Source organism: Peromyscus leucopus, unplaced genomic scaffold (assembly GCF_004664715.2).
Source record: "Peromyscus leucopus breed LL Stock unplaced genomic scaffold, UCI_PerLeu_2.1 scaffold_373, whole genome shotgun sequence".
Taxonomy (NCBI): Eukaryota; Metazoa; Chordata; class Mammalia; order Rodentia; family Cricetidae; genus Peromyscus; species Peromyscus leucopus.
The window spans coordinates 407-26,340 of NW_023505259.1; the positions used below are offsets into that span (position 1 = coordinate 407).

Below are 25,934 nucleotides of genomic sequence, written 5' to 3' on the forward strand. Positions count from 1 at the left end.
ATTCAAAATTCCAGAGTTATTTCCCATTATCATTAATGGGCAACAACATGAACCTAAAAAGAGTGGAGCTGGAAAATTTGTAAGCATTCTTTAATTTGTCCCTCATTTCTACCTTTTAATGAGTTTCCTTGTGGATTTCATCTTCTAGTTCAGTCAACCTATGGGTCACAACTCCTTTGGCAAACCTCTATCTCCAAAAATATTTACATTACGATTCATAATAGTAGCAAATTAGAGTTACAAGGTAGCAACAAAAATAATTTTATGGTTTGGGATCACCACAACATGAGGAACTTTTTAATTAAAGAGTTGCAGCATTAGGAAGGCTGAGAACCACCGTTTATTTAAAATTTTATACCATTTTAACAATCCATTGCCATGTTCTAGTCTAGCATAGGAAAGGGGACTCATTTTCTCTGTCCTCTCTAATCATTTTTTTTTTTTTGAAACAGACATCTGACTTTGTTGACTTCTCAAAAGTTTCTGGTGGATTCAATGACTTGGAATAAATGTCACATTATTTGACCACATTCAAGACATACTGAAAGCTACATGTCACCTGGATTTATGAGAAGAATCTGTACTGTCAGTATTGTAGCCACACTAGACTACCTATCCTCTTCTAAAATCATTCAATTTCTCCACTCATGGTACCTATTAAGTCAACCCGTAGAGTTTGTAGCCTGCTGAAATCATACTCATTATTCAAGAGTGGCTAAAAGCTATGGATTTCTTGTTTTTGTCAGCTCTTATTGCCAACACCAGAAAGGAAAATTACATCAATTATTTCCCTCTCTGCATTTTCCTACTAAGCCCACCTTCACATTCATTATAGATGTGCAGTACTATTAGTTGATTGCAATTTATCTCCCTCCAAAAGATTTTAAGTTCCTTCAGACCAGGGTACCACTCTGCTGTTGCTCTTCCTGCACCCCTTAGCCACAGGAAAACTGACAAGTGAACTGTGAACTCCACCAGAGAGAACTAAACACCAAAACACACCAAGCTATACCACACTCAACCCAGTTTATTGACATCTGTGTACATCAAGGTTGCTCCCAATCTAAAATCTCACAACTTTCCTTATTGGTTAATGTTCTACCAGCCAAATGATGCTACAGTAGATACTTTTAAGATTAGCTAATAATTAATGAGATATTTACACCATTAAATATTATTATCTGATGAGAAAATATAAAAACTGAACATAATGCTAATCACAGAAAAATGTATTACCAAAAAAGTATCGATTAAAAAAATCAAAAGCACCTTTTTATAAACAACTGTGGGCAAGAACTATGACTTACCTCACAAATGCTACAATAATGAGCTGGTTCTTCTTTTGTCCGCCCATGCCATATGATCTCTTTCCCTGCAGCAATTAGAGCTTCCCTCAATGTCTGACACTGCTTTAGAGTTCTCAGAAGACAATACCTAAGATAAGGGAAAATTACTCATTACTAGCAACAAAATATTGCGTATTTTTTTTTCACCTAAGAGATAAACCAATTAGAAATAATGCCAAGAGACTTGGTTCTAACATCTATTTTCCTTTTGCTGTTGGTCTTCTGTTCCCCCTTCCCAGACATTTTTGAGATCTATCTATCGCATTTGAGAGTGGCCTCAAGCTTGTCATAATCAATCTCACCTCTGCTTTCCAAGTGCTGATATAATAAGTGTAAGCTACCACGCCCAGCTCATTTGTCAGTTTTTCAGATATTATCAGATTAAAAAAAATAGGGCAAATGTTCAGCAACTTTAAGGATGACAATATCATGCCATTTATAGTTGAGATTAATTAGTATCCGAACATCACAACATAAAGGTCTTAATATATAAAAACTGACTCCTTGTTTAAATGAGTTGTTAACTTGGGTTCTTAGCTAGGCGAATTGATTAACCTCTTCCATATAAGTAATAAATCCAGATAACAGCTATGATTCTAGGCAGGCAGGAAGACACATCATCTCTATTCATACCACCTAAACACTCATTAACATCATCATCTGTGTAGCTGTTTAACTCCAGAGTCCATGCATAGAGAATAATGTATAAATTCATTAACTACAAGGTACAAAATTGGTTTAACTATGGTAGAAGAGAAACAGACACGAGTTTCTACATTTTAATTTAAGATAACAGTAGAATCCAGTTATAGTAACACAATGGAACTTCTCTTGTAATGTGTACCTCTTCTAGTTCTCACAATTTGTGCCAATTTTCCAAGTTTATTATCACTACTTGGAACTGTTATATTCTTACTCTCCTGTAAAGCTTAGCACTCAGATTTCCCATTGAACAGAGCAGCTGAACTAGACAAATCTCTGAAGCAATTTCCAAAGTACCATAAAGGGGTAATCAACTAAGTATCATCTTGAAAGCAAAAGTCTCATCTAGTCTACTCACTGTCTTAATGTCATTTACAGTAGGTGTTCAATAAATAGTTGATTGTAAAACAATTAAAATTCAAGATAAAAGTAATAGTATACTTATCTTCATCTTAATTCCATCATTAGTTAACAGGGTAAAGTATTGCTATTTCCAGAACCCATAAATATTAATCCCTGGGGGATATGACTAAAAAAATTATTTATTTAGCTATAATCTTACAAAACACATAGTAATGTCAACTTTAGGGTTGCAGGCTTTCTTTAAGGATCATATTCCAAGATATTCACTGTATTGGTTTCTTGAATTTTTCAATGTTTAGCTTATTTAAAAATAAAAACTAATGCCTTAGGCTCTGGTTAAATGTCAAACCTAAAAGCAGTTGTCAGAGTAAGTATGTATATATGTATATATTTAGGGTACCAAACAGCTAAAAACTTCTATCACAGCAAAATTTAAGACCATGCCTTTGGCTCCTGCTACTGTCTTCCCTCCTCTGTGTTCCATACAGCTCACTTCTAAAGGCACAGATCTTACTCGTATTTTTTTTTAATGCAAAGCTTCAAATAGCATTTTTCTTCTTAATGCCTAAACTGCAGATATCTAAGGAAGATTTGTAAATTCAACTATACTCCTATAAAGGCAAACAAAATAATATAAATAAGAATGAATAAAAAAAATAACCAGGCACGGGAACTGTATGGTATTTCACTTGCCATATGCCAATTAAATTCCCTAACTGCTCAGTTAGGAGGGTTATCTGTGTATTGCAAATGGATGAAACTTGGCCTCAGTACAACTAAATTTCTATGAAAATAGAAAAAATGACAAGCCACTAGACTAGTTGAATTAGGGGTTTGAAAAGAAGGAAGCCTCAAGCTTCTCCATCTCATACTGTTGTATTTCTTCTTTCCGGGTACTTTCCATGTCCTACTCTCACTCCTCTATCCTCTCACCCCCACGCTGAACACAGAGACGTGGATCTATAGAGTATTATTTTAGTCTTTATTCATAAAATGAACCTTCAATGCCATTAATTACTTTGTAATTTACCTACAGTTAGAGGGTGCTAGGAATAGTCTTCTGCAATCATTACTCTCTAATTTTTATTTCTGTTACAAGAGTCTTAGAAAAACTTAAGTTTTCTGAAAATGTAAAAAATTTTCCTTGCTTTCATTTTTCTTGTTTCATTTTTAACAATGGAATTTTGTGTTTAGAAGTTGAAGTAGAGAATTTAGAGACAAGCAATGGACAGGCTTTTAAAAAGATGTGATTTAACTGCAAATCAAGAGATTCAAGGGCAATGAATCTAGGGAAGTCATAGAATCAACGTTCTCATCTGACAGCAGTTATTTACTAAGAATTAAAGAATAAATCAAATAACAAAATTGTCTAAGATAAAAAATGCAATTTTTTTTTGTAAGTACATTTTAAGAACAGGGTCAGAAATTATTTTAGCAGCTAGAGAAAGACAATCCTATAACAGTCAAGTCCTGCTTTTTAACTATTTGGATGAAAAACTAAAAAAAAGAGGACAGCTGGGTAGTGGTATCTACAATCTTACTAGCATTTAGGAGGCAAAGGCAGGAAGAAGTTTAGATTAGCCTGAACAGCCCAGTGAGACTCTTGTCTTATATATACATTAAAATAAGAAAACAAAAAGACAACCACAGAAGGATGCTGAAAGCATAGTACATTTGAAGTTACACAGTAGACTCTAGTCCAGCCAAAAACTGATTTGAAAAGAGAAGTGAAATTTTAGAGGACAACTTCATAAGGAGAATGAAAATGAAAACACTATATATCATCATAAACTGACATGTTGAAACAAGCTATCCAGGATATCATGGGCACTAAAAGGAAGAAGAGAAAATTTTCAAATGAAGGGAGATTTTCTATTCCATAGCTGAAATTTCTTAGTTTGACTGTATCAATTTAGATTTGGGCAGGAAAGACAGGGAAAGCCATCTTATGCAAAGAAGGAATGCCATGAGGTAAAGAACAATTTTTTTTTTTTTTTTTTTTGGTTTTTTGAGACAGGGTTTCTCTGTGTAGCTTCACGCCTTTCCTGGAACTCACTTTGTAGCCCAGGTTGGCCTCAAACTCACAGAAATCCTCCTGCCTCTGCCTCCCGAGTGCTGGATTAAAGGCATGCACCACCACTGCCCGGCTGGTAAAGAACAGTTTTTCAAACACAATTTCAAACAATTTTTTCTTGTAAAATTTTAATTTCAGGTGAAGTTTTAGGACAAGAGAGTAACAGGAATGAGTCCAGAAGCTAGGAACATTCAGAGCTATTCTGACATTTTAGGGGCATCTTGGTTAAGTTTCTACATTACAGAAGAAACGAAGGTTAATCTGACATGGTACTTTACAATTCTTTACAAATTTTAAGCATTCCCAGAGGTGGTTAGCCAAGACAGGTCTCTCTTACTCAATCAGCAACAAAAAGCAAGCTAATATCTTCAAAGCTCTCATACTACCCATCAGATCACAACTGTTTATCCTTTGACAACAGTGGGTATCTATGTCATCTAAGAGTTTCATTTAAATCAAGCACAGAGCTGAAAATCAATCACTAAGTCAATGATAAAATGAGTAGTTTAAAAAATTTTACTTCCCGAACAAAAACAAGCATAAAAGCAAATATGCTTATCATGTGACCAGGGGAAAAAGGAAACAACAACAAAAATACTCCACAATTATATATTAAACCCCAGCAACATATGAGAAGGCCAACAGCTTATACACTATCTATACTCTCTATGGATTGACCTTTGTGTGTCACCTATGCAGTGTTGGAGAAATGCTGTTCAGTTTATAACTGAACAAACTATAGAACATCTTATTTGTAAAATAGGAATCAGAGAAGTTAACACTTAAAAGTCATTTCAATTTATAGCTTAAAAACTCTGTACTAATCGTAAACTGCAAGGTAAAAAAGAAAATTTTTTAAAAACAAAAACAAAAACTTTCTAGTCTTGAAAATCAATCTTATTTAGTCTGTAGTGTTTCTAACTTGCCTGATCATAAGCTTTCACTGGGTCCTTATGAAAGAAATTCTCTCCAGAGTTCTTCTAGTAGAGCTTTGACTGGGTAAAAACAGAATTTTAAGTAGAGAATCAAATGATTCCTGTGATCAGGCAACTAAGAACCAGTACAAATATCTCATTTTATTTAGTATTGAAACTACAAACAGTTTTTTTGGGTGATCTATATATGGACTATGGTGATACTATGTACCCTAATAAAATTTGCCTGAAGATCAGAGAACAGAACAAGCCACTAGATTAAGTATAGAGGCCATGCAGTAGTGGCAAAAACCTTTAAGTTCGGGAAGTAACTCAGGAGGCAGAGATCTGTCTGGATCTCTGTGAGTTCAAAGCCACCCTGGACCACATGAGATTGACTCAGTCTAGGAGAGAACAGAGTCGGGCAGTGGTGGCACACACTTTTAATCCCAATACCTGGGAGTCACACATCTTTAATCCAAGCACTAAAGAAGAAAGTAATGGCTGGGCAGAGAGGTATATATAAGGCGTGAGGAGACAGGAACTAGAGGCTTTTCAGGCTGAGGAGTCCTAGAGGTAAGATGTGGCAGTGGCTGTTCCTTTGTCTCTCTTATCTTCAGGCAAATTTATTAGGGTTCACAATATATCACCACATTGGACAGTGCATGTTATTTATTACACTAGTTAATTTCATATTCCTTAGATATGGTAAATGGCCCCATGCATATGTAGTTTTTTTACTCTTGTGAGAATGAAGTATCTGGTGGGATGTCATGATGCCCACAAATTACTTTTTCATGTGGCTCAACCAAAAAGTGTGTTCACATGTATGAATCTATAGAACTGCTAAATATGTAAGGAGGTTATAAAATTTCAAACTAGAAGTTGGAGGAAAAAGACTAAGTTTAGGGTAGATAGCAATGTGTTACATATAAATTCTTATACTTTAAAAGTGAAGGACTGAATCCAGAGCCTTGGAAGCTATACAAGTCCTGATCTATACCGCCAGCCCTTGGAAAATTGTCACAGTTGAATAAAGTAAAAGAAGAGACCAGGCGGCTTTAACTTTCAAGACTTCAATTTATTGCTTTGTGTGGTACTACTGTACTTCAAAAAACTAGTAAGAGTTCAGAAAAAGCATGACAGCTATCACCTGAAGTAATTACTGTTCAGTTACCCAAGAGTTACAATGTGTATTTCAGACTGATTTCTAAGTCAGCAGAACCATTCACTCACTTGACTGCTTAATTAAAAAATTTAAGTCATAAGAAGAATTCTGTGCTGCTTTATGCCAGCCACATTGGTAATAATCATTCCTGCACTAATTTTTCTTATATTCCTTTATATCCCAATTTAATTAATAAGCACAAATGTCCAACTGTGTTTTTAAATATTTATTTATTTTATGTATATGAGTACACTATCTGCATGTACACCTGCATGCCAGAAGACATTAAATCCAAATATGAGCCACCATGTGGTTGCTGGAATTGAACTCAGGACCTCTGGAAGAGCAGCAATGCTCTTAACCTCTGAGCCATCCTCCAGCCCAACTGTGTGTTCTAAGCCAAAGTCCAGCAATAAAGACTTCTTTTTCACTTCCACCACTAATCAGTCAAGTACAGTTAGTTTTACTCTCTAACTTTTGTCTCTCCTCTAAACTGTAACAATTACCTTTTAATTCATGTCTCTAAATCTTCCTTCCATTTAAGACTTGCTACCTAAATGACCTATAGCATGCAACAATGATCATCATTAAAAATACTTTTAACTTGTGAGTTCGAGGCCAGCCTGGGCTACCAAGTGAGTTCCAGGAAAGGCGCAAAGCTACACAGAGAAACCCTGTCTCGAAAAAAAACAAAAAAAAAAAATACTTTTAAAAGTTCTAAAGACTTCTCATTAGAATATGTTATCAACATCAAGTCTGTTTTAATATATACTCTTCTACTACTAAAAAAGTTAAAACCTAAGAAAGCTTACCTAAGCATGGTCTAAGGAAGGAGAATATATGGGATATGTAGCAGAAAAGGTTCTATTCATTTAAACATTCAATGAAATCAACAGAATGTTATTTATGGTCTTCCCAATAAAATTTTCATGAGGTGTTTGGTCATGATCATTTCAAGTCAAGTTCATTGCTTTATGAAATGAGTCAAGTAATCAAGATAATATTTCAATCACTTACTTGGAAAACTGAAACAGAATGAGTGTATTTTAAAATCATGAGTGATGCTGACTTATTTAAAGAAGTATAGGCAATTCCTTCTAAAAATGATAAGTAACTAGTAGATACACCAAGCAATACCATCATTTCTTATTACTAACCTACTCAGTACAAATACAGGTTTATCTGAGACTGGATAGGCCATTGGCCTTGAGGAAAATCAAATATTTTTGCTAAAGGAATATAGCAGCAAAATGACTCCTAATGGCATTCTGTTATACCCAAACACTAGTACTTTTTTGCTCAGCCATCAGAGAAAGCTTCCTCTTATAGATGGGGAACACAGTAGGCCCACACACCCAATAATGTGCCAGAAAATGAGAGATTTTGCTATACTCAGTTCTAAATGGATGTCTTCATCAAAATCCCTCAAGGCTCAGGAAAGATTGTAAGAGCCACAGGGGATAGATGACTCAAAGGAAGCAGTGTCTTCCAGATATAAACAGGACTGGCTGATGCACATATGAACTCAAAAGACCAGCAACACACACACACACACATTCAAGACAAACATGGTCCTAGCACTGAAAGGGAGAAGTGGACACAGTCTCCCACCCTTAATCAAAAAGTTATCTACAACTGATACCCACTTGGCAAAGGAAAAAAAAAAAAATTAGTTTTCTCTGATGAAGGCTTACTGGGTATATTAACTATACTTCACGGTAGACCTCATGCCCAGCAGTAGATAGACAATATAAAACAAATTCAACTCAGTGGTATTTTTGTAGACTTTTTGTCTCATATTGCTTTGCTTGGGCATTTTCTGTCCTACTAGCTTTTTTGCTTATATATTTTGGTTTCTGTTTCTGCAGGGGTGTGTGTTTCTTCTTCTTTTTTTAGAGAAAAGAAAGGGCATGGAATTGGGTGGACGGAGGGGTGGAAGAGTTGGGGAAAAGGAAAAGCATGCTCAGAATTTATTATATGAATAAGTTATTGTTTTTTTCAGGGAAAAAAAAGAACACTAACAAATTTAAGGGTAAAAAAGCAAACAACGGGAAAGAAAGGTCTTTCTGAAAAGTATTTCTTTAAGGTTATTTCTATTAGCAGTGTAATCTCTCAGTATGAGTATTGGGTAAATAATTATACATATCACTTTGAGATAATTTTTGCTACTGTGAAAACTGCATGTCATTGTCTGTATTAACTTTTATTCTGGAAGGGAAGCCCATGAATAATTAGATTGTTCAATTTTTAAAAAAGCAAATACAAGTCTATAATGGCATATTATTAATATCCCAATTTTTCATAAACTCATTTGGTGTTGAAAGTTAACGTGGAATTATTTGGAGATTTCACTTAGCTCATCACAATGACTAGCATATGTTTTACTACAGAAATAGTCTATGTGTTTTATTCTAGGACATTGTGATAGACTTTGCAGAGAAGGTAAAATTATCTATTGCCTTTTTAAAAATCCCAAAATTCTGAATTCCCTAATATGCTTGTCCTGAAAACTCTTGTATGTCTTTGCTGAGATCATTTCTGAACTTTCTTCTCATTTAGAAGTGCTTTCCTACCGTTCCATTTATGGATAAAAACAAAGTGTTTTTCTGATGGTGCCCTGGATGCAGTATTAAGTTTGTGTATTTAAATAACAATGGCTCATATATTTGAATGTTTGGTCCCCAATTAGTGGAACTGGGAAAGTTAGGAGGCGTGGCTTTGTTGGAGGAGGAGGGATGTCACTGCGGGGTAGGGAGTGGGGGCCTTTGAGGTTTCAAAAGCCCACACCATTCCCAGTTTAGTTCTCTGCCTTGTGCTTTGTGGATGGAGATGTGTGCTCTCAGTTATTGCTCCAGCACCTGCCTGCTGCCACGCTTCCCCACCATGATAGTAATGGACTCTAATCTTCTGGAAGCATGAGTCCAAAATTAAATGCTTTCTTTCATAAGTTGACGTGTCCTGGTGTTTTATCACAATAATAGAAAAATAAGTAAGACAGTTGACTTTAGGTGCCATTCTTATCCTGTCTATATTTTTCAATGTTTATACAAATTATATGTCTCCCTAGAACACATAGCTTCTTTTTGTGTTTTGGCAATGTTGGGGATTGAACTCAGGAGAACGTACAGTTTAAAAGAACTTTCCTAGACTCTGGAAGACTCCAATGGACTTATTGTACTTCTTTCATTCTGTTTACTTATGTGCACTAATTAAACTAAATCTTCAGTGAGTAGCCCAGAGCTTGTAGTCAGTCATCAAACAAAAAGATCGTTAATATTTATTATATGAAAGCAAGATGTTTGGTTGGTAAAAAGTGTACTTTATAGCAATGACTAATGCATTGTTAAAGGAATCTTATGAAGCAAGGCTAAGAGGCTTATACTGGTGGTTACCACTTTCAATTGGTACAATTACAAAAAAAGCTTCTTAATCACATCTGGTGATCCAAGTTGGGAGCAGAATTTTTAATTTAATGAGGAATGCAATCAAGAGCCAGATAATTAGACATTTTGTAGTGTCACGTAAAATGGAAAACAGGTAAATACAGGTGCGCAAGACATCACAACAATAAAGAGAAGAAAGAGGATAAACCTAACCTTGCCTTTCGGATTCTGTTCCCCACAAAACAATCGTGTCTATTTTCTTATAGTGGAGCTGAAACATCTTCCTTTCCTGCTTAAAACCCTCTGATGGTGAGCATCAACATTTAGAACCAATATATGAACTTCTTACCATGTCCCAAAAGTTCATGGACAAACTTCATTTTGTTACGTTGATCTAGTCACTATCACTTTTCTTTTTACACTGGCTCTAGTCACACTGGTCTTTTTTATCACAGTAGTCAGCACTTTTCCTCATTATTCAGGTGTAAAGCACAGAATCCACCTTGAGTCTCAGGTATCTCCCTCGTGCCTTTTAGTAAAAGTAGCATTCTTATCATCTCTACCCAAAATATTTTTTCTATTGTATTTTTATACCTATAAATACATCACCTCTCAGACCTCCTACATGGTAGTCTCTTCCTATTACAGCACCAGAATGTTGAGGGATAGTTGATCACACTGTGTGAAGATGTGTCGCTATTTACCTTGCCTGCCTAGGCACCTTCTGATTGGTTTTAATAAAGAGCTGAAAGCCAATAGCTAAGCAAAAGAGGATAGGAAGGACTTCAGGAAAGAGAAGAACTCTGGGATGAAGAGAGGCGATATTCGCCAGTGAGCTGTGGGAGGGAGTCAGTCATACAGTATGGAGAGAGAGGTAATGAGCCACATGGCAGAATGTAGATTAATATAAATGGGTTTAATTTAAGTTATATGAGTTAGTTGGGAACAAGCCTAAACTAAAGCCATAATTGATTAAGTCTCCATGTCTTATTAGGGAACTGGCCATCACAAAGAAAGTCCAACTTATTATGCCCTGCAAAATTAGCAATTTATTCTTTATACCACTGTATGTCCTTTAGTAATACAACTGTTCTCAAACAGTTCTTGAACAGGTTTCAAACCTAATTTAATTATATTTAAAGAACTGAGAAAAAAAAAGCAGGTAAATTTTAAACCAATTTATAAACATTTAAACTAAAGAGAATTTTCAAAAAAGCTGCTGGATAATCATAAATTATAAACGTTAAAAGAGAGGACTACTGTGCTAAGTAGGAATTACAACTTAAATGGCTTTATAAATCTGTTTCCAATTATAAAACCCTAATCAATTCAAAAATGGAATGGAATGAACTACCCAATCTACATAGATATCACTTAACAGCTTTTTTTCAATTATACTGTCTCATCAGTGGTGGTTCATGCCTGTAAATCATTAGAACTCAGAGGGTCAGGCAGATAGGAAGAATTGCTAAGAAGAGTTCATTGCCATACTGGACTACATAGTAAGTTCCAGGCCAGTTTGAGATACAGGGTGATATCCCATTTCAAGAGCAAAAAGAACAAATGTTAGTAAATAATTAAATCATCTCTTTTACCTTTTTGATAATCTGAGTTATTCAACATTGGTCAATAAACTCTACCCACCAAAAACCAAACGATCAGTAAGCAATAAATTTGCTATTTTAAGCAAAGTAACTATTCTGAGACATAATAGCTTAAATGAGTAAGACAAGGCCCAGGCATGATCAAGTATGCGCATATGGTGAGTATGGTGCCTACTATCCAATTTGTAAAGGCATGATAAGTACATTATATTTTATGCTTTGATTTTGTTCCTTTTTATCTTCATATATATTTTACCTGTCCTAGGATGAGGTAAAATAGTGCAAATGATAAAAGACTGCTATAAGAGAGTTCAGGCCGGGCGGTGGTGGCGCACGCCTTTAATCCCAGCACTCGGAGGCAGAGCCAGGTGGATCTCTGTGAGTTCGAGGCCAGCCTGGGCTACCAAGTGAAACTCCAGGAAAAGGCGCAAAGCTTACACAGAGAAACCCTGTTCTCGAAAAAACCAAAAAAAAAAAAAAAAGAGAGAGTTCAGACCTTGCCTACACATAAAATTTGATTTAGGTTTTGAAATCATTTTAAATAACTAAGATTATTTTTAAAAAGACAGTATTTTGAAACAGCACATACTATAATTGTTATACCTGCATGAGAAGTACTTAATATATATATATACTATAGCAAAATATCAGTAAGTGTAAAGCAGAACATGTCAAAATGAAGTTTTGAGGCCAATTCTGTAAAAGAGATTAGTCAAATAAACTTAGGAAATATACATTATAACTTCTCTGATACATATTCAGTGTTTAAAAGTTTTTCAAAAATAAAGGACTCAGTTAAACCCATCATTTCCCATATATCTTGTGTGTATGAACACTTTATGTATTTTGCATGTGCTGGTACACATGCATGTTGATGTCAGATGTCTTTCTCAAATGGCTCTCCACCTATATTGGGGACAGGATCTCCCAATGAATCTGGAGTTCATCAATTTAGCTGGGCCGATGACCAATGAACTTCAGGATTCTGGCAGTCTCTGCCACAAGTGCTGAGACACCAGCTGCCATATTCAGCTTTTGACTTGGGTAATTTACTGACTTACCATCACCCAGCCATAATATATATATTATATATAAACCAGAATTCCCTGTCTCTGGGGAGTGAAACTTACATTATTATTTTAAAAAACTGTTTGAAAATATTACTTCAAAGTAGAACCTGACAATGGGTTACTAGTATATATACATATTCAAACTAAGATAAGAATTTATACAAACATATAAAGTTTAAAACAGCTAAAATATGGTGAACAATTATAAGATAATAAAAACTGACATTTTAGGCAACTCCCTATACTAACTTCTCTGTAACAACAATTATTCTGTATATTCTTCCTTCACTGACTAAAAGTAGACATTTAATATTACACTTAAAATTCTACTAAGAAATCCAGTAGTTCAGAGAAAAGTGGGAAAGCATTAGAAACTGAATCTTCTGCTGTAGAACAATTTATAACTTTATTCCTGTTGAAACCATTGTGGGCTATTTGGAAAGGAACTATATTTGTAACAAGCAGATTCTAATATTTTGCTAGACTTCTGGATCATCTTGTTCGATGTTAACATAATTCTATGGGGGAAAAAGTATTTGACAGTTAACAATCCCCCCCCCCACCGCCCAAAATTCAGTACAGCAATTTTAAAAAGCACTTACTTAATCATTTCAAAAAGCTTTGGATCTGAAACCTTGATATTTCGTGCCATATTCCAGGAAAGATGAACCATGGGTACTATTGACTTTACACTTTGCAATTTGTTCCATTCGTACCGTTCTGCCAACTTATACTGGCAGGCTGGGGGGAAAAAGTTAAAAAAAAAAAACTATCAAAAGATGTAAAGATAATCATTATCACCTCATGAAAATTTCAAAGCACTACAAAAATTTTCTTTTTTTTTTTTTTGAGACAGGGTTTCTCTGTGTAACTCTGGCTGTCCTGTAACTTATTCTACAGACCAGGCTGGCCTCAAACTCAGAGATCAGCCTGTCTCTGCCTCCCAAGTACTAGGATTAAAGACATGCACCACCAATGCCTGGCTTACAAAAAAAAAAATTGTTTTGTGATAATTATGGCAATAATATCAGTAGTAATCATATACAGAGTGCCTGCTATTATCATGTGCCAGGCATTGTGTTTAACTAATTTTTTTATCCATTATCTCATTTAATTCTTAGCATTTCCTTATTGATTTTATTACCATCACCAGATGAAGAAATCAAGAACTGGAGAAATTAAGTAACTTGCTCAAACTTAGAAAAGTCAAGTCCAAGTCCCAAACCAGGTCTTTCTGGCTCCAAAGGCCACATTCTTAATCTCTAGGAAATATTGCCTGAGGATAACCATAATTCAAACTGTATTTCATAAAACATTAATACAGGACAAAAAAGGAAAATCTAAAAGAATGTATTTTTACTTAGTTTTTTTCTCCATTCTATAAAACAAAATCAAAGATTCTAAAAATTACAAGTTTATTTTCCATGTATATAAACCTTTCATTTGCTAAGGATTTATGGTTTTAGATTCTCAATAGTTAACTTTTATACTAAAAACTTATACTAAAAAGGAGACAATTTCTTCTTAAGAAAAAATACGTTTATTATTATTATTTTTTAAGGTTAAATCTTTATTCAAGCATATTCTTTTAAAATACCTGTAAGTGGACCAACATTCCAAGCAATGTTGTTGCACCAGCCAATAGCTTGAACCCAGTGAACAGTGCCTGCATTTATCCAGACCAGATCTCTCCAGGTCGCTGAATAAACCTATACACTGGAACATTTGCTTCATAAAGATCTTCAAGGTTGGGCCACCAAGAACCCATTAAGAAATTCAAATTATTTCTGAAATAAGAGCAACAGAGGAAATAGATCAAGGACTCTATAAAAAGAATGTTGAAAGGTTTTTTTTTTTTTTTTTTTTTTTTTGGTTTTTCGAGACAGGGTTTCTCTGTGTAGCTTTGCGCCTTTCCTGGGACTCACTTGGTAGTCCAGGCTGGCCTCGAACTCACAGAGTTCCGCCTGGCTCTGCCTCCCAAGTGCTGGGATTAAAGGCGTGCGCCACCACCGCCGGCTGAAAGGTTTTTAATGATAATTAATTTCTATAAAGCTTAACTGATAGTGTAATAAAATTTCTGAATGTATATAAAGCGTGAAATTAATTATAGTATAGTATAGAAAGACTTATCTAAAGATAGCATCACTAGCATGAATTTATTTCTTCAGGATTCAAATGGAATCTTAGTTACTCTAAAGTAGCACATACTGTTACTTCTAATTTCATTTCATTAAGCCCCCACCACTTTTAGACAAATGAACCCTTTTCTTCCTACAGTACCTGGAAATCCCTAAAAGACAGAGGATGGAGATGAATTCATTCACATTCATCAACAACAACACTATTTAAGTATCAGAAACTCCACTCAATCTGAGAAAGGGTCTCTACTGCTGCTTTGACTCATAAGGAGGAAAGGGGGTACAATTTGTCAACTTCTATATGGTTTGAAAGATCAGCTAATTAAAACTAGGCAGTTGAAAACACTTGTACACACAATAACTGTGACTACTACTATGACCACCACTTTGTAAACATTCTATAGATCCTATTACTAATCTTCTATTTTAATATTTTGCAGGTTATTCATCATAAGATGAAGTACTTTAGAAAACTATACAGTAACTTTTCCTATAAAAGAATTTTATACATTTCAATTATCCACTTCAAATCTTATATTTTGGGTGAAGAACTCAGATAGTGGAAATATTTGCTTAAAATTTTATATGAAGATATACGTTTAATTTTATAAAGTTGACAAAGTATGGACCTGATGACATTTTATAAAGCAAACTTTATAGAAGATAGACATTACCATTTATTCACATATGACCAATGGCTGAATTTGTATTACAATGACAATAGTAAAAAGTTGACAAAGTATGGACCTGATGACATTTTATAAGCAAACTTTATTAGAAGATAGACATTACCATTTATTCACATATGACCAATGGCTGAATTTGTATTACAATGACAATAGTAACAGAGACCATATAATCTGTAAACTATCTATTATCCAGAATTTTATGAGAAAATCCTTGACCTAAATTGGAACTTTTTCCTTTTTTAATTCCTTAAAAAAATTCAGGGCTGGCAAGATGGCTCAGCTAGTAAAAGTACCTGCCACCAAGCCTGAGGACCTGAGTTTGATCACTGAGTCTCGAATGGTAGAAGGAGAAAACAAGATGACTCCCTCAAGTTCTAAGTTTTTTCTCTGACAAAATGTGAAATGTCAGGCCACTCTTAGAAACTCTCTAGAACACACTACTAAATGACAGCCTAACTGTAAGGAGATTGGACTGACTGGCTGTGCAAACACAGTTCCCTATAAAGCAAAAAAAAAAAACAAAAAAAAAGAACGAAAGGAAAAGAAGAGGGAGAGGGAGGAGGGAGGGAAGGGAGAGAGAGAGAGAGAGAGAGAGAGAGAGAGAGAGAGAGAGAGAGAGAAGAAAGAAAGAAAAAAAAAAAAAAAATTTTTTTTTCAATATTGTAGTACCATCATAAAAATGGAGAAAACTTTTTAACTAAAAGCAGGCAAACAACCCTAATTAATCAACAAGACTATATAATGCATGGTATAAAGTAGAGCAAGTTAAGTTATTTCAACAATACATTTGAATTTGTAAAATTCTTTATCTAGTTTTCTGGCATTGAATGAAACCTAAGTGTTAGTGAAGACAATATAAGGTGATTATCTTTGTAAATTAAAAAAAAATTAGGGTCTTTAAATTTTTTTTCAATTATGATAGATGTCATAACTGTCCATATATTTACAGTAAAGTTTTTTTTTTTCTTTTTTCGAGACAGGGTTTCTCTGTGTAGTTTTTGGTGCCTGTCCTGGATCTCACTCTGTAGACCAGGCTGGCCTCAAACTCACAGAGATCTGCCTGGCTCTGCCTCCGAGTGCTGGGATTAAAGGCATGTGCCACCACTGCTCGGCTATAGCAAAGATTTTTAAAGCAAAGTTAGAAATTACCTGTTAGTATAAGGAATATGTGTATAATTAGTTTTCAAATTTCATACATACATACTTTCAGTAGCCTCCCCTACATTTAACTGAAATGGGGGCAAAATACCATATATGCTAATTATTTGTGCTTTTAATTTATAATTTTCTAATTATATTACTAAATGAAAATACCAGAAGCTTGCATAATTGAGTGCCTTTTAGAAAAAAAAGAACACAGTTCTAACTAGAGAGATTAAATTTAAATCAATTAAAAAGCATTCAAAGAACTCTTTAAGACATAACACATAAATAAAGGATGGTTATTTCTAGTTTCTTAAAAAAAAACTTTCTTTGATTAGAAAAGCAAAACCTGAAGCACTTAATTAAATTTTATAAAAAGCCTTTACAGGAAAAGTTGCCAGTTTTAAAAAGAATTTATATCATGATGACATGGCAAAGAGTATTATGTTCAAGCTTGAGTTATTCCTAATGATAAGTATGTTCACTTACAGAATTTCTTTCACTTTCTAAAAACATTGACGAAATATTTTTTTTCTAGAATACATGCCTGTTAATAAGTATTTTAATGTATCATTTAAAAAAATGAAACCAATAACTGAAAATTCCTAACCTCTAAACTCATGCCTACTACTGTATTTCAGAGTGGTTTCATTATACCTTTACTATAAGTTTTCTCATAACATAAAATAATAGGTTTGGAATCACTTAACACGAATTTTCCACTAAATGGTAACTAAAAGCTGACTATATGTCCACATTAGGCTATCCAGTTTGGTAAGTTGTCCTTTACAGTTACTGTTTTATAATAATTATGTTTAAATAAAATTCAGTTTGGAAACCTACTTTTCACAGAAGTCATTCAGAACACCCCAGTAACCTTCAGGAACAACAAACCATTCACAGTCACCTGGGCCAATATTTATATTAACTGAACAGAAGTTATTATTTTCTTGATGACCTAAAGGATGAAAGAAAAATAAATCAACATAATATTGATTCTACAGAAAACGTGTCTTTAGACATTAAACCTTTCAAATGTTAAATAGAGAACGTTAAAGATTCAGTTGTTTATAGTGTTGAGTCTGGCTTTATGACTGAGTTTGGTCAACTAATCCTAACTTATTCAGTAAGGGCTAACATGGAAGGCAAAGTAGAGTTTAGGCTCTGATAGGTTGCTGGCTCAGTTGTAACATTAACCAAAGCAAGCTGTTAAAACATCTTCAGCTCACTTCCTTATATATATAATAAGTATTAACAATTTCTATATATTTGTTATTTTGAAGATGAATGAAATAACGATTAGAATTGTGTCTAATAAACAATATATATTAGTTATAGATGCTATTACTTTTTTTTTTTCACTGTGAACAAAGCCTGGTTTTAAAAAATATAGCCATAGGCAAGAGAGATGGCTCGGAAGGTAAGAGTCTATGCTGCTCTTTCAGAGAACTTGAGTTTGAACTTAGAAACCACATCATGTGGCTCCAAGGGGATCTGGCCTCCATGGGCACTTGCACTCATGTGTATATACATACCCACACAATTAAAAATAATAAAACAAGTCCTTAAAGAATAATAAAACTAAAACAGCCACTCTCAAGGACTGGTGCCTGCAAAAAAATGGCAAAACAGATCTTCCTCCTCTCTCCATACATGAAGATCAACTGTATCAGAACTCAGGGAGATAAACATAGGTTTACTGCCATGAAATAAATACTTGACCAAAAGAAAGGCATAAGTTAAAGCTAGTAGACATTTGTAGTATAGTACTTTTATATCTTGCCTTTCCTGCATGCTGGCTAAGTGATGAACTTAAAAGACTTAAAATTTGTATTTCTGGTGTCCTGGCCCCTGTTTATTCTAGATGGAGGAAAGTAAACTTAGTTTCCAAGGAATTATACTTTATTTTCACCTACCTGTGGATTCTACCAAAGAACTGAGGCAAAGGCTTATTGTTTCATATATCTCAGGGCAAGCAATATAATGGTAGATTATTTGGAGATGCCCTATAGTATGCATTCTAAATAAAAATGAGCTCTAGTCACAGTCAGAGCTACTAAAACCTGAATCATCTATATAAAATTCTTTAAGAGTAAAGCCTGAGCACAACCTTGTAGCTTAAAATATATATGGCCTGATTGTAAAGTAAGCTAAAACAATGTAACACTAGAACAATTATTTGTACAAAGACACACAAAGTGATTTTCTTATACTGATTAAATTATATACATTTCTTGTAAGACCATGCCATCTAATACCAAAAACTCTTTAAAATGTGACTTGGAAGTGGTAGCAATTGCATAGTATACACTGGATTTCAAATACTTGGTATGAAAAAATTGTGAAACATCTTTGTAATTTTGTATTGATTATATATATGTTTATACTTGAATATTATAGGGCAAAATTAACTTCAATTACCTTTTCCTACTTTAATGTATCAAAATGACTTCTAAAATTATTATAATTTGCATTATATTTCTATTGGACACTAAAAAAAAATTCTTCAGATAATTCCTTTGAGAGAATGGAGAAAAACTGTTACCAACGACACATCATATAGTGGATTACTATGTAGAAATCTATAAAGAACCAAACATATTAAACTCCTCATCCAATAAATGGGCTAATGAACTAATTTTCAAAGAAGGAATATAAATTTGAAAGAGTGCTTAGCATCCTCAGACATCAGGAAAATGCAAAATTAAAAGTGCTTTGAAATTGTTTCTCTAAACCAAACAGAGTATCAACAAAACAAAGGAAAAAGTCCTGGTAAGGATGTAGGGAAAAGAGGAACCGTTTATACACTTCTGGTGGCAATGTAAAACAATATGGCCACTATGGAAATCAGTATAAAGATTCCTCAAAAACTTTACAAGCACAACTTCTGTATGATACAATTTAAGCCAAGATAACACAGAAATAATGTTCATGCTGACTGCCACACTGTTCAAATAGCCTAAACATGAAACTATCCTAGATAAATGAAATAAAAGAAACTGTGGTACACATAACAGCATGAATTTTACTCAGATGTAAGAAGAATGAAATTACAACACTTACAGGAAAAGATGGAATCGAAGATTATTATGCTACATGGCGTGGGCAGGCTTAAGAAAGACAAGTATCACATTTTCTCTCATGTACAGAATCTATTTTTAAACTAATATTAAAAATGATTTAAAGAAGATAGCAAAATGTTAAGATTTCTAGTGCAGGTACTTAGTGTATTTTTCAGAGCCTTCTGATGTACCCCACCAAATTAAATGTACAAATGGACAGATGAGGCATGGGAATCCAGTGTGGAATGAGATGGCTCAGCACATAAAAATATTTGCTATTAACCAAGCAGAACAACCAGAGTTCAATCCTCTAGATCCACACGGTAAAGGACAGAAATTGACTCTGGCAAGTTATCTTTTGACTTCCACATGTGTGCTAAGGCAATACATGCAGGCTTGTGCAAGGATATGTTGGCATACACAATAAATGTAATAAGATATTCAAAAAATATTCACAACAGTATAGGCACAAGTGACAAATTTATTCATTTTTGTTTTATCCTAAGATTTATAATAAAGATTCTTTTCAACGAGGGCATATTACTTGCAGAAAATAGTTCAAATTGGATGGTTTTCAAAGTAGAATCAATCTGATACTAAAGACTGAAGAAAACCAGTATTTAGATTGCTCCCTAATATTTATTTGCTGTCTAATGATGGAGCAGAAAGTAGAGCATAGTTCTCTTGCCATTCATGCCACAATTTTTTGTCCTTTATCAAACTATGTATAGTATACAGAATTAGTTGTCAAATGATATGAGACTAAAGCTACAATCAATGGTTCTAATATTGGCTGTACATAAGATTCCCAGGGAACAATTTGTGTTGTTTGTTGGTTTAATAATACTCATTCTTAGATCTTAGATCTCCAAAGATGAATTATATATTCTACAAAGGAGATTCATCTGGACAGCCAGAGAAAGAAAGTAATAATCTCTTAGTCAGAAGAAACATGGTCCTATTTTGAAATGGTTCTTAAGCTATGGTTCATTAAGGAGGCAAAGAAAGGAAGCACTCCTGGATTTTAAGCTATGTTTACTTCAAGTAAAAGACTGAAACATGTAACAGAGATATGCAACCTATAGGTACTTTATTTTTTTATGAGTACTGTACTTATTCATTGTACTAATTCATTGATGCTAGGATTATGGTGTTTGCTAAATATTTCAAAACATTACTCTGAAATTTCATGTCAATCCATGGGCCCCGAAGAAGATAATATATTAGTGATAGAAACACAAGAGCTGAAAATTAAATCTTGACATGAAGAAAACAATTCAAAGAAAGGAGATGACTGGCAAAACCTAGTAATTGCTCCATCAAGCGCTTTTGAAACTTGGTTGCAACCTAACCAGAGGATTGTACCACAGTTTCTTTTTAAAACTAAACAGAATGGAATAGAAATGGAAAATGTACTTTTTCAAGTGAAGCTGTTGTTATATACAAGATATGCACTAGGCCATGATATAAAATAAGTACATCTATTTATGAGTGTGATTTCAAAAACGGTTAGGAAACACTGTACCCTCCCATTCTTAGAAGTATGCAGGAACAACAGTTGTTGGGCTACGGGATGCTCTAATGAACTTTTTAAGAACAAAAATATTAGTATTAGATTTGAAAGATATCAAAGGAAAAAAATCTTGACCTAAGCCCTGTTAAAAGCATCAAATCTTATAAGAATAATAATCCTTTTAGTTCTATTCATTTTAAATGGAGAAGATTCTGATTCCCTTTACATGTTTCATCTTTTATGATATATTAATAAAATTTACCTGGTGTTCTGCTTCCCGGAACTTTCATGTATAGCTGAACTGTGTTCATGCCCAGTATAGTATGACCAACATGACTTAGAAGATTTCCTGCTGATACAACACGCACAAAAGCAGGAAGTTTAGTCAGCTCATGTAGCTGAAGCTTCCACCTATAAAGAAAAAAAGAGTAAAGCCCTGCTATAAATATTTGTGGAAGTTATATATTTCTTCAAAGCTCTTACATTCCAATCAGAAAAAACAAATCCATAAGTACTTTAATTTCACATACGAAACAATGGAATGTCTAAATTAACTTTCCAATGAAAGACAGTATTAAAGTTATAGACCTAGAACATAAATGAAAAATTAACTACCATACAGTTAGGGTATTAGTTTAAAAAAAAAAAAAAAAAAAAAAAGCATATAACAGTCTCAAGTTAAAAAAATAATTTAACTGTAAAGTCTAATAAAATTATTGTTTCATCTCATGTAAATTTAGAAAAATTATAATGATAAGGAACAAAAGAGAAAAAATTGTAAACAATTCTCAATCAGAGAAAGGACATTTCTTTGCATCAGTTCATAGAACTATATTACAAGGACTTACTTTTTGTCATCAGACAGGTCAATGTTGGTCCCAAACTTAATGGTTTTAAAAAGGGTCCTTTACGCCTTTTCCCAGAACTTAAAAAGAAAGATGAAAAATTATCAGCACATTTTTTAAACTGAAATATTAAATGGAAATGAAAAATGACTTACTTATCTGATGATGTAGATTCATTATCAGAGTGGTCTTTATGGTGACTTCTTTTTCATTTTCTTCCTAAAATTAGTAAAAGGCATTTTTAAAAAGGCTTAGTATTGCACATATCTGGTGAATCTTTCCTCCATACCACTAAACTACAAAATTCTCATACTAGCTCCATTTGCAGGGAGAGAAAACTGATGTAATTCACTGTAACTCAATGCAAGTTGTAGCACAGATTTCATTAGATGGATCTCCTTTGTAGGATTGTAGAAAAGGACAGTGGAACTGGCTAGTTTATGTCAACCTGACATAAGCTAGAGTTATCTAAAAGGAGGGAACCTCAACTGAAAAATGTTTCTGTAAGATCAGGCTGTGGGATGTTTTCTTAATTACTAATTGATAGGGGAGGGCCCAGCCATTGTGGGTGGTGCCATCCCTGGGCTGGTAGTCTGGGTTCTATAAGAAAGCAGACTGAGCAAGCCATGAGGAACAAGCCAGTAAGCAGCACTCCTCCATGGCTTCTGCATCAGCTCCTGCCTCCAGGTTCCTGCCCTGTTTGAGTTCCTTTCCTGATTTTCTTTGGTAATGAACAGTGATATGGAACTGTGTAAGCCAAATGAACCCTTTCCTCCCCAAGTTGTTTTTGTCATGGTGTTTCATCACAGCAACAGAAACCCTACCTAAGACAGTAACCCAAATATATAATTTCATGTAAAAATGCTGTCTGGACTGAAAATGTGAACTCAGAGAAACATTTTAAATATTTTTAAAGAGATAAGCAAATCTAGTAAATTAAATTTCCTGTGCACAAAGCAGTAGAGTAATATTTTAAAGAACTCACTTTTGTGGATGTTTTATCTCCATTTTTGTGATAGAACTCACAAAGTTCTCATTATAATACATGATTTTAGTAATGTTTCAATTAAATAAGACCTACATGGGGCTTTTAATAATAATTTTGATTACTTTTAAGTTTTAGATTTTAAATTTTCTATATATGTTGAAATGATTCCTCTCTATTTCTACCCCTTCCCCAGCACTCTTTAGTGAACTAATACTGGAAGGAAGAACAATAATACTTCCTGAAAGAGTGGTCTACCTGATCTGGCAGAAGAAAAAAAAAAAATCCAAATGTACAATATGAAAAATTCTTCAAACATAAAACAAACTCAAGACAGATGTAGCCCCCAAATTAATAACTCTCAATAAGGAGCAATTTTGTCTTCCAGGAAATGTGGTATGTCTATTAAGTGTTTTTGAAAAGACACAGATGCTGCTAAATATCCTATAACACACACAACAGCCTCCACAGTACTTTAGTTAAGATAAATATCCCAGATAACCTGGAAAACATCTTACTACACAGTAATTTCCTCTCTGAAGAATATTTACTGAATCAACTCATAGGTTTGCTTAAAATAAACACTTACAAGGTGTTTTATGTAAGATAATATAATCTGATATTTACTTTCAAAACTATGAAATGAAATAATTTTTAAATCTCTAAAAATAATCTCTAAGAAGCAAACACTTACTCTCAATGATTCTTGGAATGAGGAGGCTTGGTACTGAGCATATTTAGCAATTGTAGTATGAGATCTATTACTTTCACAATGCCAGATTTTCTTGGTTCCAGTAGGGTCCCAGTTTTCATCAGCTGGTTGTAACAACTGTGTCCTCACTTCTACCATATGTTCATTGTTAGCTTCCACCAAAGTTTTAGTAGAGAAAAGTCCCAGGTCTTTATTATAAGTAAGCCACAAATAAATAAGTCAGCAAAAACAAAACAAAACAAAACTGCATCCACCACGTCCCGTCCCCGTCCCCCCCACCCCGCTTTTTTTTTTTAAAGAGAAAGCATTTTATAGCAATATATCCACTCCCCTAAAAACTGTTCAGGTCGTCTATATACTTTGAAGGCTGGGCATACCCAATGCTCAAGTTATTCCAACAAAGAAAGAGTCGGGGCTGGATGGAGAGAGAGGTTAAGACTGACTGCTCTTCCAGAGTCCTGAGTTCAATTCCAGCAACACATGGTGCTCACAACCATCTGTAACAATCTGATGCCCTCTTCTGGCCTGCAGTCATACATGCTGTATATATAATAAAAATAAATAAATCTTTAAAAAAAAAAAAAAAGAGTCATGACTTTCTTGTACTGAAATATTGGGGGGTTAGCAAATACCAATAGGACTATAGTACAGTATTTGATGAGTATAACCAAATACAGTACATTTATTCAAAATTCTCCTAGTAGTAAACATAAGCCATATAATAATTAGATAAAAATAAAAGCTAAATTAAAAAACTACTTAAATTGCAACCAATACCATCACCATTATTCATTCAATCTGGACATCAAATAAAATAAAAAATTCCATCCATTAGAAGGGAATACATGTAAGTGGTGGTGGGTGATAACAAAACTCTCTATCGATGCTTTAAAAGGTTAAAGACAGCATATATAGAATACAATTTTCTTTTACAAGCATACCTAATTTAAGAGCTCCAGCAAGGCCACGTATTACTGTAACAGGGTTGTTTATTTGTACAAAATTGATGTAATGGAGGAAAGAAAGCATCACGTTTATTTTCCAACTGTAAATTAAAATTAAAATATGTGGTTAGTCTCAGGAAAACACAGTTTTTAACTTAAATATTATGCCTCAGATTCACTGCCTATCAATCTAAATATTTTATTTCATGTGTTCATATGTCTTTTCTATTTTCTAGTATTTTTGCATTTTGATTTTAATTATGACTAGATAGTAGATAACCATATATATTTTTGTGTACTACATGTTGAACAAATTATGTAGCAGAAATTACATTTAAATTCCAAAACCAAAGTGCCTTAAATGTTCTTAAATATTAAAAAGGAAGAAAAAACAAGGAACAGGAGTGGGTGGGTAGGGAGAATAGCTCATTGGCAGAGTTTGCTTATCCTCCATAAGGCCTTCAGTACAGCATCCCTGAGAGCAAGAAAGTACAAAGTATGGGCTGGACTGTAGGTTCATGATAGAGTGTTTATCTGACATCGAGGGGGGCTCTAGGTTTTATCTTCAATACTGGCCCTATTGAAAAATCACAAAACTAAAAGAATTAAAAGATCCTATAGAGAAGCTGAGAGTGGTGGCAGTCACCTTTAATCCCAGTACTCAGGAGGCAGAAGTAGGCATATGTCTGAGTTCCAGGTCAGCTAGAGCGACAGAATGAGTTCCTTTGACCAAAAATAAAATTGGTTTTGCTTGGAGATATGGCTCAGTGGTTATGAGCATTTATTGCTCTTACAGAGGAAGGACCTGATTTTGATTCCCAGCTCTGTGGCTCACCTTAACCCAGCTCCTGGGGACCCTATACTCAAATGAACCTAATTTCCCATTCACATAATTAAAAATATGAAAAACAAATCCTAAAAAGATTCTGGGGCTAGAGAGATGGCTCAGCAGTTAAAGAGCACTGGCTGTTCTTCCAGAGGTTCTGAATTCAATTCCCAGCAACCAATGGTGGCTGACAACCATCTGTACTGAGATCTGGTGCCTCTTCTGGTCATGCAGACAGAGTACTGCATACAAAATAAACAAACAAACAAATAAATAAATGAACGAATAATAAATAAATCTTTAATAAAAAAGATTCTATGATTTCACACATCCTTGATGTAACATTATTCCTGCAGACATGCAGAGTTCAGCACATGATAGATATGATAGATAGATAGATAGATAGATAGATAGATAGATAGAGCTTTAAAAGAAAAAAGATCCTCTATGATT

General features: G+C 34.1%; 1 pseudogene; it reads right to left on the bottom strand.

Moving 5' to 3' along the window:
• Window positions 1–443: 443 nt before the first annotated feature.
• LOC114697626 overlaps window positions 444–25,934 on the bottom strand; it is a 46,921-nt pseudogene continuing 21,430 nt past the window's right edge.